Below are 13,279 nucleotides of genomic sequence, written 5' to 3'. Positions count from 1 at the left end.
ATGTTTAATTGTTACCTTTCGCTTAATTATTTAAAGTTCCGTTGTTTTCATGTTATCTCTTTATAAGTGTTACAAAGAAGTAATTTGATAATGAAGTAAGTAGTTAAGGATTGGCTTGCCTAGCTCTCATTAGTAGGCGCCATCACGACTCCCGAGGGTGGAAAATTCAGGTCGTGAAAAGATATGGCCAAATTAACAAAGGATGGCAGAGGAGTCTGAGGATGCGAAGCATCCGGGGCCGCGTCCGAAAGAATGGCTGGCAGTGAAGTGCTGCCATAGCATCCAAGGCCGCGCCCGAAACCCAGAAATTTGGGCCTATAAATACCAAGTGTGGGGAGAGAGAGTATTTTGAGTATTGGGGGTTAGGGTTCTTGAGGTGAAGGGGCGATTTTAATCTCAAATCATCAAATCCAATCAACCAAGGTAAATTGTTAATGTTTTGGGTTGATTCTTACTCAATATACATGAGTTCTGACATCATTCTTGCATCCAAATGCTAGATTTCATCATCAAATCCTCAAGAACACTAAAATCACCAAAGTTGTGATTTTTCAAGATTGAGCTACTAGAGGTAGTTGCAATGCTTCAAACTCGTTTATTATGAGTAGTTAGAAGTATTTGAAGCATTTGTTACAAGTTTTAATGGTTGAAATATTGGATATTATAAAACTCTAGTTCATGGCATGAATAGTACTTTTGAGAAAATAAGAGAGAAGATGAATGGTAATCTTGGCGATGAAATTTATGAATCTATATCTATATATTATTAAAAGGAGAGGAAAAGCCCTCTCTTTAAGCCAAGTGGCATCCTAGAAAAAGCCAGATGGCATAAATAGTTAATAATTAGTTATTTAATTAATAATTAGTTGTTGTTTTGAATTTAAATATCTATAAAATGATAAAATAAAATATATTATAATAAAAAACGAAAATTAAAAAAATGTCCATTTAAATTGGAGAGTAGTTTCAAGTTGGAGTTATTCAATTATTTTAAAATAAAAATCTAAAATTGCAAAAAATAAAAAAAAACTGCCAATTCAAAAATTCTTTGTTTTTTTAAATAATTGTTTTCTTTTTTGTCATGACCCATTTCCATAATAGATCGTGATGGCGTCCAACACCATTGTCAGGCAAGCCAACGCGGTTAAAGTTAAAACCAGAAATGATCAGTAATGTGCCAAGAATAATTATACAACCCCAAAATAATAGTCTACTAATATGTGTGCCAAGACCTGGTGTCACAAGTAGTGGGCAACTAGTAGAATGTACAAAAGAATAAAACTATCCTACTGTTCGAGGTAGAAAAGACAACAAAAGTAAAGAAAGACTCCATCAAGCTGTTGAACGTCACAGGAAGGGGGAAGCTCACCGTAGAATTCTCGGACTATGAATCAGGGGCGTGCACTAGACTGATAGCTAGATGTACCTACCTCAGATCCTGTACAATTAAGTACAAAAGTGTAGTATGAGTACATAAATAATATGTACCCAGTAAGTATCCCGTCTAATATCGAAGACGTAGAGACGAGAGGTCGACTTGATACTTACTAGGGTCAAATAATATAATAAGGTATTATGCTAAGCATGGGAGTCACAAATAATCAACAGTTTGTAGCAAGAGGTAATAAGTCAAGTTCTTAACAATTTTACAATTAACCAATTATATTTCAAGTATTTAGCAGAACAAATCATGGATAAGATTTCACATAGATATCATGCGCACATTATGTCGAGGTCGATGGCCCGATCCAACAGAAAATAAACGGTGCACTGCCAGAGGGTCGAATGGCGCGAACCATAGATGCATCTATCTCTACCGAGGCGATCGGCCCGATCCACAAATATGAATTTTATCAAGAAAAAAAACACATGAAGGCGCATTTATTTTCAAACAAATTCATACAAGTATCCAACAAGTGTATACATTCGCTTATATTCCTTTTCAAGTCTCTAGCATATCCTAAGTGATCACATTAGAAAGAAAATATATAAACATTCGCAAATGTAACATGATACGGGTCCTAGACTATCCGGACAATTAACATAATAGTAGCTACGCACGGACACTCATCACTGTCACGACCACGACCCTAGTACGCCCTCCGTGAACTATCGTGACGGCATCTAGTCTCTATGACTAGGTAAACCTAACAAGTGCGGAAATAAAATTGAAACTTGCGGAAATATATATAAAGGAAAATCCAAGAATAACCAAAAAGGGAAGCAATATATAGAAAGTCGCTCGGCATATACATCACGACATCTCAAACTTCTACAACACTATCCCAAAACCCGGAAACTCAAGGGAACACAAGCTAGAAGAAATACAGTAAAGTGCTCTAATCTCCAGAATGTCTACATCAACAGTAAGATAGAAAGGCTAACACTACAGGATATAATAAAGATAGAGAATCCATGGTCTGCGGACGCGACAGATGTACCTCGAAGTCTCCGAAAGATCTCCCTGCCTCAAGGGTGATAATCCTGGGTAGAAGTACCTGGATCTGCGCATGAAAAACATGCACAGAAAGGGGCATGAGTACACCACAATGGTACTCAGTAAGTGCCAAGCCTAACCTCGAACGGGTAGTGGCGAGGAAGGTCAGGGCCCTACTGAGGTAAATAATAATAAATATGACAGGATAAGATAAACAGTATAAATGAGAATCTACAGTATGATAAGAGTAGAACAACAGAAATAGCAATAAAGGCACAACACAAGGAAAACACCGCTCACAGCAAGGATAATAACCGGGGATCTCTTGGTATCCCGAGGATCTCTTGGTATCCTCAATATGTACACTAGGGATCTCTTGGTATCCCAAGGATCTCTTGGTATCCTCAATAAATACACTAGGGATATCTTGGTATCCCGAGGATCTCTTGGTATCCTCAACACCCATGCAAGGGATCTCTTGGTATCCCGCACCTCAGTTTAGATCATAAATACGTGCAGGGGATCTCCCGGGATGTCGTCCCGTAGTCCCAAATTAAAACACACAGCAACAACTCAATAATATCAAAATAAATGCTAAGTTCGTAACAAGTAAACAGTTAATTCTAGCCTAACATGCTTCACGTAAAGCAATTAAGGCAGTTTAAGCAAATAGGCAATTAAGTCAACTAAGCATGCTTTTCTAAACTAACACAGGCTAAGTTTGCAAGTAGAATAAAAACAGGTAAGAAAGGAACTCAGTTTAAATACTTAAAGTAAAACTGGATTTTCAACAATTAGCTCAAGTACGCGCTCGTCACCTCACGTACAAGGCATTTCAACTATCAAATATCATATCCTAAGGGGAAGGTTCCCCACACAAGGTTAGACAAGCCACTTACCTCGAACCGGCTCAAAATCAACTTGAAACCATGCTCTTGCCACGAGTACTTGACTCCAAATGACCCAAATCTATTCAATTCAATTGCATATTGTAAATAACACCTCAAGTAATTGATTCTACAATTAAAGTCTAAGCTAATATGCGAAATCATGTAAAATGACCAAAACACCCCTCAGGCCCACGTCTCGGAATCGGGTGAAATTTACATTTCCAGAAACCTCATACTCGCACAAGTCTATACATAACAAGAACACTGAAATCGGAGTTCAAATGGTCCCACCAATCCTCTTTTAAAGGCCTCTTAAACTCCAGCCCTAATTACCCATTTTTCACCACTAATTAGGTCTTTAATCACTTAAAAATGAGTTATGAAGTCAATGATGTTACCTCCAAGCGATTCCCCTTTGTTTTCCTCAATAATCACTCTCAAAAGCTTCAAAAACGACTAGAAATGGTGGGAAAAAACTCCCAAGTCGCGGAACCCCTTTTTAAAATAATGCCCAGCAGTTTCCGCATCTGCGGTCCCGCTTCTGCCGAACAAATGTCGCATCTTCGACTTCCCACTTAAGGCCAGATTCCGCATCTGCGGCCCTTTACCCGCAGGTGCAGTACCGCTTCTGCAGAAAATATACCGCACTTGCGGTTCCTAGAGAGATGTCCAATTTTTGCTTCTACGGCTCCGCATCTGCGGTCCCCAAACCGCAGATGCGAAAATACCAGAAGGCCAGCTACTGCACAACTTCAACTCCAGAATTTTTCTCCGTTAACCATCCGAATTCATCCCGAGGCCCCCGGGACCTCAACCAAAGGCATCAACATATCCTAAAACCTTATTCAAACTTGTTCAGATCTTCAAAACACTTCAAACAACATCAAAAAAGCCAAAACACATCGGATTCAAGCCTAAGTTTCAAAAATCTTCCGAATTCCATTTTTGATCAAAAACCAAACCAAAACACGTCCGAATGACCTAAACTTTTGCACACACATCCCAAATGACATAACGAAACTACTGCAACTCTCGAAATTCCATTCCGACCCTTAGATCAAAATCTCTCTATCGAACCGGAAACTTCAAAATTTTGACCTTCGGCATTTCAAGCCTAAATTAGCTACGGACCTCCAAAACACAATTCGGGCGCGCTCCTAACACCGAAATCACCCAACAGAGCTAACGGAACCATTGGATTTCCATTCTGAGGCCATCTTCACACTATTCCGATTACGGTCAACTTTCCAATACTTAGGCTCTCATTTATGGACTAAGTGTTCCGAAACTCACCGAAATTCAAAACCTAACATCCCGCCAATTCACATTAGCAGAAATAAACTCGGGGAAAGCAGTTAATAGAGGATCAGGGCGCTAATTCTTAAGATGATAGACCGGGTCGTCACATCCTCTTACACTTAAACATTTCTTCGTCCTCGAACGAGCATAGAGACATACCTGAAGTAGTGAAAAGATGAGGGTAGCGGCTGCGCATATCCTGCTCGGTCTCCCAGGTCGCCTCCGACCGGCTGACCCCGCCATTGAACCTTCATTGATGCAATGTTCTTTGACCTCATCTTTCTGAACTGCCTGTCCAATATCGCCACTAGCTCCTCAACATAAGATAGATCCTTGTCCAACTGGACTGAACTGAAATCCAACACGTGCGATGGATCACCGTGATACCTCCGGAGCATCGAAACATAAAATATCGGATGAACTCCTACCAAGCTGGGAGGTAAGGCAAGCTCATAAGCAACCTTCCGAATACGCCTCAAATCTCAAAAGGGCTAATAAACCTCAGACTCAACTTCCCTTTCTTCCCAAATCTCATAACACCCTTCATAGGCGAAACCCGAAGCAGAACCCGCTCTTCTACCATATAGGAAACATCACAAACCTTCCGATACGCGTAACTCTTCTGTCTGGACTAGGCTGTACGGAGTCTATCCTGAATCACCTTAACCTTCTCCAAAGAATCCTGAACAAAATTTGTGCCCAATAGTCTAGCCTCCCCCGGCTCAAACCAACCCACGAGGGATCTACATCGCCTACCATATAAAGCCTCATATGGTGCCATCTGAATGCTGGACTGATAACTATTGTTGCAAGAAAACTCCGCCAATGGCAAGAACTGATCCCAAGACCCACTAAACTCAATCACACACGTACAAAGCATATCCTCAAAAATCTGAATAGTGCGCTCGGACTGTCTGTCCGTTTGAGGGTGAAATGATGTACTCAAGTACCTAACTCACGCTGAACAGTCCTCCAAAACCGTGATGTAAATTGATTACCTCTATATTAAATAATGGAAACTGGAATACCATGCAGACGAACAATCTCCTGGATATAAATCTCCGCCAACCGCTCTGAAGAATAAGTAGTACACACAGGAATGAAATGAGCGAACTTGGTAGCCGATCCACAATCACCCAAATAGCATCAAACTACTTCAAAGTCCGTGGGAGTCCAACTACAAAGTCCATGGTGATCCGTTCCCACTTCCACTCCAGAATCTCTATATGTTGAAGCAACCCACCCGGTCTTTGGTGCTCATACTTTACCTGTTGGCAGTTGAGTCACCGAGCTACAAATCCAACTATATATTTCTTCATATGCCTCCATCAATAGTGTTGCCTCAAATCCTAATACATCTTCGAAGCACTCGGATGGAGGGAATACCGCGAACTATGGGCCCTCCTCTAGAATCAACTCTCGTAGCCCATCAACATTGGGTACACAAATCTGACCTTGCATCCTCAATACCCCATCGTCACCAATAGTCACATCTTTGGCATCACCGTACTGAACCTTGTCCTTGAGGACAAGCAAATGGGGGTCATCATACTGCCGCTCCCTAATACGGTCAACTAAGGAAAACTGTGAAACCACGCAAGCTAGAACCCGACTAGGCTCCGAAAGATCCAATCTCACAAACTGGCTGGCTAAAGCCTGAACATCTATCACCATAGGCCTCTTCGATGCTGGTAAATATGTCAAACTCCCCAAACTCTCTGCCCGACGACTCAAGGCATCAACCACTACATTAGCCTTGCCCGGGTGATACAAAATGGTGATGTCATAGTCCTTCAGCAACTCTAACCACCTCCTCTGGAGCAAATTTAGATCCTTTTGCTTGAACAAATGTTGCAAGCTACGATAGTCAGTATAAATCTCACAGAGAACCCCGTATAAATAATAGCGCCAAATCTTCAGGGCGTGAACAATGGCAGCTAACTCAAGGTCGTAAACATGGTAGTTCTTCTCATGAATCTTCAACTGTCTGGACGCGTAGGCATTCACCCTACCATCCTGCATCAACACCGCTCCGAGGCCAATCCTAGAGGCATCACAATAGACCGTATAAGATCCTGAACCCGAAGGTAATACCAAAACTGGGACTGTAGTCAATGCTGTCTTGAGCTTTTGAAAGCTCGCCTCACACTCCTCTATCCACTGAAATGGAGCTCCCTTCTAGGTCAATCGGGTCATAAGGGCTGTGATCGATGAAAACCCCTCCATAAAGTGACAGTAATAGCCCGCCAAACCAAGGAAACTGCAGATCTTTGTAGTTGAGGATGGTCTGGGCCAACTCTGCATGGCCTCTATCTTCTTCGTATCCACCTGAATACCCTCACTCGATACCACGTGACCTAAGAATGCCACTTAATCTAACCAAAACTCACATTTTGAGAACCTAGCATATAACTTCTTCTCTCTCAGAATTTGAAGCACAGTCCTCAGGTGCTTCTCATGATCTTCCGGACTCCGAGAATACACCAAAATGTCATCAATAAAGACAATGACGAACGAGTTAAGATACGGCCAGAACACACTGTGCATCAAATGCATAAAAGTTGTTGGGGCATTGGTCAGCCCAAATGACATAACAAGGAACTCGTAATGACCATAATGAGTCTTAAAAATAGTTTTCGGGATGTCTGGCTCTTGAATCTTCAACTGATGGTAACCTGAGCGCAAATCAATCTTAGAAAACACCTGTGCATCCTGAAGCCGGTCAAACAGATCATCAATACGAGGCAAAGAATAATGGTTCTTCACTGTAACCTTGTTCAACTGGCGATAATCAATACACATACGCATAGAACCATCTTTTTTCTTCACAAACAAGATAGGAGCACCCCAAGGTGAAACACTAGGCCGAATAAAACATTTATCAAGCAAGTCCTGTAACTGATCTTTCAACTCCTTCAACTAAGGAGGGACATACGATACAGAGGGATAGAAATGGGCAGATTGCCCGGCAACAGATCAATGCCAAAATCAATATCTCTATCAGGCGGCATGCCTAGAAGATCAGCTGGAAACACATCGGGAAAATCCCGTACTACGGGGACTAAATCAACCGAAGGGGTATCGATACTGACATCTTTCACATAAGCTAGATATGCATCACACCCCTTCTCAACCATACGCTGAGCCTTAAGGAAAGAAATAACTCTACTGGAAGTATTATCTAAGGTACCTCTCTACTCAACACGCGATACAACTGGCATAGCCAGCGTCACGGTTTTGGCGTGACAATTAAGAATAGCATAATGGGGCGACAACCAGTCCATGCCCAAGATAATGTCAAAATCAACCATACTTAGTAACAATAGATCGACTCTGGTCTCAAAACCACTAAGAGCAACCAAACACGACCGATAAATGCGGTCCACAACAAGAGAATCTCCCATAGGAGTAGAAACATAAACAGGGGAACTCAAGGAATCTCGGGATACACCCAAATGCGGAGCAAAATAAGAATACACATACGAGTAAGTGGAGCCTGGATCGAATAGAACCGATGCATCTCTGTGATAAACCAATATAATACTTGTGATGACAGAATCAGAGGCAACAACCTTGGTACGGGCAGGAAGGGCATAGTATCTGGCCTGGCCTCCCCCTCGAGGGCGACCTCCACCTCCCCGACCTCCACCTCTATCTGGCTGAGCAGGTGGGGTAGCAACTGGAGCTGTAACCATAGCCTGAGAACTCTGCGGGGCACGTTGTGGCTGAGAAGTCTGTGGGGTGCACTCCTCCCAATTCTAGGGCAATCCCTCACCACATGGCGGGTGTCACCACACTCAAAACAAGCTCTAGGAGGACGTGGTGGATGTGACTGGCTTAGGCCAGGTCTGCTAGACTGACCTCTAAAAGCATCCCGCGTAGGAGGTGCGCTAGAAATCAGAGGTGCATAATAAGGCTCCTAAGGCCTAGGGGGAGCCGGAACACTGCTAGCTGCTGGAAGAGCTGAATGAACGGGGCGACTCATATAACCCCTACTATGATGACCTGAAGCTAGGTATGGGCACCTGAGAAATGGCCCGACTCTCGAGACCTCTTGGCCTCCCTCTCCTCCTTCTCCCTAGCATTCATACCCTCAATCCTCCTAACAATGTTCACCACCTGCTGATAAGAAATATCCATCTCCAACTTATGAGCCATGCTAGACCTGATGTTGGGAATAAGCCCCTCAATAAACTGGCGAACCCTCTCGCGAACAGTAGCAACCAATGCTGGTGCATGCCTAGCCAAACTGGTGTAACAGACAGCATACTCTAAAACAGTCATAGAACCCTAGCACAAATGCTCAAACTCTACGCGCCATGCATCGCTGAGGCTCTGAGGAACATACTCTCTCATGAATAGATCCAAAAACTGAGCCCAAGTCAGTGAAGCAGCCTCATTTGGACTGTCTAACTCATAGGTATGCCACCAATCATAGGCGACTCCTCAAAGCTGGAAAGTAGTGAAAGAAACCTCGCTCGATCCTAAGATACCCATAGTACGGAGAATGCGGTAACACTTATCAAGAAATCCCAGAACATCCTCCGATGCTAGACCACTGAACTCAGGGGGCTTGTACCTCTTGAACCTCTCAAGCCTCAACTGCTCCTGATCGGAAGTCGCTGCCATGCCTTCGGGCTGAACTGGCACTGCAAGGGGTACAAGAATAATTCAAGGGCCTGCTCAACATGCACTCGATGCACAGGAGTGCGGGCGGCGGGAGTCTATGCTCCTCCCCCGGCCTGGGATGTAGCTGCAGCAAGGGGAAGCAACCCTGCCTGAGCCAAAGTGGTGTACATGCTCATGAAGTATGCTAGAGTCTCCTGAAGGGCTGGAGTAGTAATAGTAGTAGGCGCATCAGGCGCCTGGAGTCCGGCTAGATATGTTGGTGGTACCTCGGCGGCAGCTCGTGCAGGTTCTCTGGCTGCACCACAGGCGCGTCCTCGGCCTCTACCCCGGCACCGGCCTCTAACGGCTGCAGTAGGGGGCGCGGGTTCCTGATCATCTCGAGTAGCACGTGTCCTCACCATCTGTGAGAGAATAGAAGACAGAAGTTTAGAATTGTGATGTCAAAATAACGCACGACAAGGAATCAAATGAAGTGGAAGTTTTCCTAACAGTTACATAGCCTCTCGTAGATAAGTACAGGCATCTCCGTACCGATCAGCGAGACTCTAAGAAATTGGCTTGTGTTACGTGACTCCTACAAACCTAGAGCTTTGATACCAACTTGTCACGACCCTAGTTCGCCCTCCGTGAACTATCGTGATGGCACCTAGTCTCTATGACTAGGTAAGCCTAACAAGTGCAGAAATAAAATTGAAACTTGTGGAAATATAAATAAAGGAAAAACCAAGAATAACCAAAAAGGGAAGCAATATATAGAAAGCCGCTCGGCATATACATCACGACATCTCAAACTTCTACAACATTATCCCAAAACCCGGAAAATCACGGGAACAAAAGCTAAAGAAATACGATAAAGTGCTCTAATCTCCAGAATGTCTACATCAATAGTAAGATATAAAGGCTAACACTACAGGATAGAATAAAGATAGAGACTTCTTGGTATGCGGACGCGGCAGATGTACCTCAAAGTCTCCGAAAGATCTTCCTGCCTCAAGGGTGATAAGCCTGGGTAGAAGTACCTGGATCTGCACATGAAAAACATGCGTAGAAAAGGGCATGAGTACACCACAGCGGTACTCAGTAAGTGCCAATCAGTAACCTCGGTCGGGTAGTGACGAGGAAGATCAGGGCCCTACTGAGGTAAATAATAATAAACATGACAGGATAAGATAAACAGTATAAATGAGAATCTACAGTAAGAATCTATACAGTATGATAAGAGTACAATAACGGAAATAGCAATAAAGGCATAACACAAGGAAATCGCTCACAGCAAGGATAATAACCGGGGATCTCTTGGTATCCTCAATATGTACACTAGGGATCTCTTGGAATCCCGAGGATCTCTTGGTATCCTCAATAAATACACTAGGGATCTCTTGGTATCCCAAGGATCTCTTGGTATCCTTAACACCCATGCTAGGGATCTCTTGGTATCCCGCACCTCAGTCCAGATCATAAATACGTGCAGGGGATCTCCCTGGATGTCGTCCCGTAGTCCTAAATTAAAACACATAGCAGCAGCTCAAGAATATCAAAATAAATGCTAAGTTCGTAACAAGTAAATTGTTAATTCTAGCCTAACATGCTTCACGTAATGCAATTAAGGCAGTTTAAGCAAATAGGCAATTAAGTCAACTAAGCATGCTTTTCTAAACTAACACAGGCTATATTTGCAAGTAGAATAAAAACAGGTAAGAAAGGAACTCAGTTTAAATACTTAAAGTAAAACCGGATCTTCAACAATTAGCTCAAGCACGAGCTTGTCACCTCACATACAAGGCATTTCAACTATCAAATATCATATCCTAAGGGGAAGGTCCCCCACACAAGGTTAGATAAGCCACTTACCTCGAACCGGCTCAAAATCAACTCGAAACCACACTTTTGCCACGAGTATCCGACTCCAAATGGCCCAAAACTATTCAATTCAATTGCATATTGTAAATAACACCTCAAGTAACTGGTTCTACAATTAAAGTCTAAGCTAATAAGCGAAATTATGCAAAATGACCAAAATGCCCCTCAGGCCTACATCTCGGAATCGGGTGAAATTTACATTTTCAGAAACCTAGTACTCTCACGAGTCTATACATAACAAGAACACTGAAATGGAGTCCAAATGGCCCCTCAAATCCTCTTTTAAAGGCCTATTAAACTCAAGCCCTAGTTACCCATTTTTTTCAAATTGTTCACCACTAATTAGGTCTTTAATCACTTAAAAACGAATTATGAAGTCAAGGATGTTACCTCCAAGCGATTCCCCTTTGTTTTCCTCAAATATCACTCTCAAAAGCTTCAAAAACGATTAGAAATGGTGGAAATAAACTCCCAAGTCGCGGAACTCCTTTTTAAAATAATGCCAGCAATTTTCGCATCTGCGATCCTGGAACCACATCTGTGGTCCTGCTTCTGCGGAACAAATGTCGCATCTACGACTTCCCACTTAAGGCCATATTTCGCATCTGCGGCCCTTTACCCGCAGGTGTGGTACCGCTTCTACAGAAAATATACCGCATCTGCGGTACCTGGAGAGATGGCCAATTTTCGCTTCCTACGACTCCTTAGCCTCTTCTGCAGCTCCTTAGCCGCTTCTTCAGCTCCGCATCTGTGGTCCCCAAACCGCAAATACGAAAATACCAGAAGGCCAGCTGCTGCACAACTTCAACTCCAAAATTTTTCTTTGTTAACCAACCGAATTCATCCCGAGGCCCCCGGGACCTCAACCAAGGGCATTAACATATCCTAAAACCTTATTCAAACTTGTTCAGTTCTTCAAAACACTTCAAACAACATCAAAACAGCCAAAACATATCGGATTCAAGCCTAAGTTTCAAAAATCTTCCGAATTCCGTTTTCGATCAAAAAAACAACCAAAACACGTCTGAATGACCTGAAATTTAGCACACACATCCCAAATGATGTAACGAAACTACTGCAACTCTTGGAATTCCATTATGACCCTCGGATAAAAATCTCGCTATCGAATCAGAAACTTCAAAACTTCGACCTTTGGCATTTCAAGCCTAAATTAGTTACGGACCTCCAAAACACAATTCGGACAGGCTCCAAACCCCAAAATCACCCAACGGAGCTAACAGAACCATCGGATTTCCATTTCGAGGTCGTCTTCACACTGTTTCAACTACGGTCAACTTTCCAGCACTTAATCTCTCATTTAGGGACTAAGTGTCTTGAAACTCACCAAAATTCAAAACCGAACATCCCGGCAATTCACATTAGTAGAAATAAACTTGGGGAAAGCAGTTAATAAGGGATCGGGGCGTTAATTCTTAAGATGATCGGTCGGGTCGTCACAGTCACCTAGTGCGTATGTAGCCCCCGCATTTAGTAGCAAATTATTCAATTATTACACCTATGGGGACAATCCTCTCTTACAAGGTTAGAAAGGAGACTTACCTCGCTCCAAAGTGTACTTCCAATACCAAGAACGAGCCCAAACCCTTAATTTGGAGCCGAACGATCCAAAACTAGTTAAATAAGGTAGGAACTAGTCAATATAAGCTCACAAGATCGTATTCTAGCTATTTAAGCAATTTCCCAACCTTAAACACAAGTTTCCTAAAATCCGACCCCGGGCTCACGTGCCCGGATTCCGAAATTTTTCAAAGGAAGTTGTTCTCTATAACCTAAGGATCAATAATATATGATTTCTAATTCATTTCATAATAAATTTCGTGGTTAAATCTAACTTTTATCAAAACCCTAGGTCTTGCTCTAATCCCATAGTTTTCACTAATTTTTGTGTGTTAATCTACCCTAAACCCAAGTATTAAACTCACATTAAGTAGAATTAACTTACCTCACAATGCTATGTTGAAATCCCCTCTTTGAAAGCTCCCAAATCGCCCAAGTGTAGAGATAAAATGAAATAACTGGCCTAAGTCTCATTTTTAAAAGCTATGCCCAGGTCTCTGATGTCGCATTTGCGACACAAGGTTCGCAAATGTGAACTCGCAATTGCCACAAAATCTTCGCAATTGCAAACTGGCTCCCTTCATGC

The sequence above is a fragment of the Nicotiana tabacum genome, chromosome 11 (genome assembly GCF_000715075.1).
Source record: "Nicotiana tabacum cultivar K326 chromosome 11, ASM71507v2, whole genome shotgun sequence".
Taxonomy (NCBI): Eukaryota; Viridiplantae; Streptophyta; class Magnoliopsida; order Solanales; family Solanaceae; genus Nicotiana; species Nicotiana tabacum.
The sequence above is the reverse complement of the archived record's forward strand: the minus strand, read 5'-3'. Positions refer to the sequence as shown.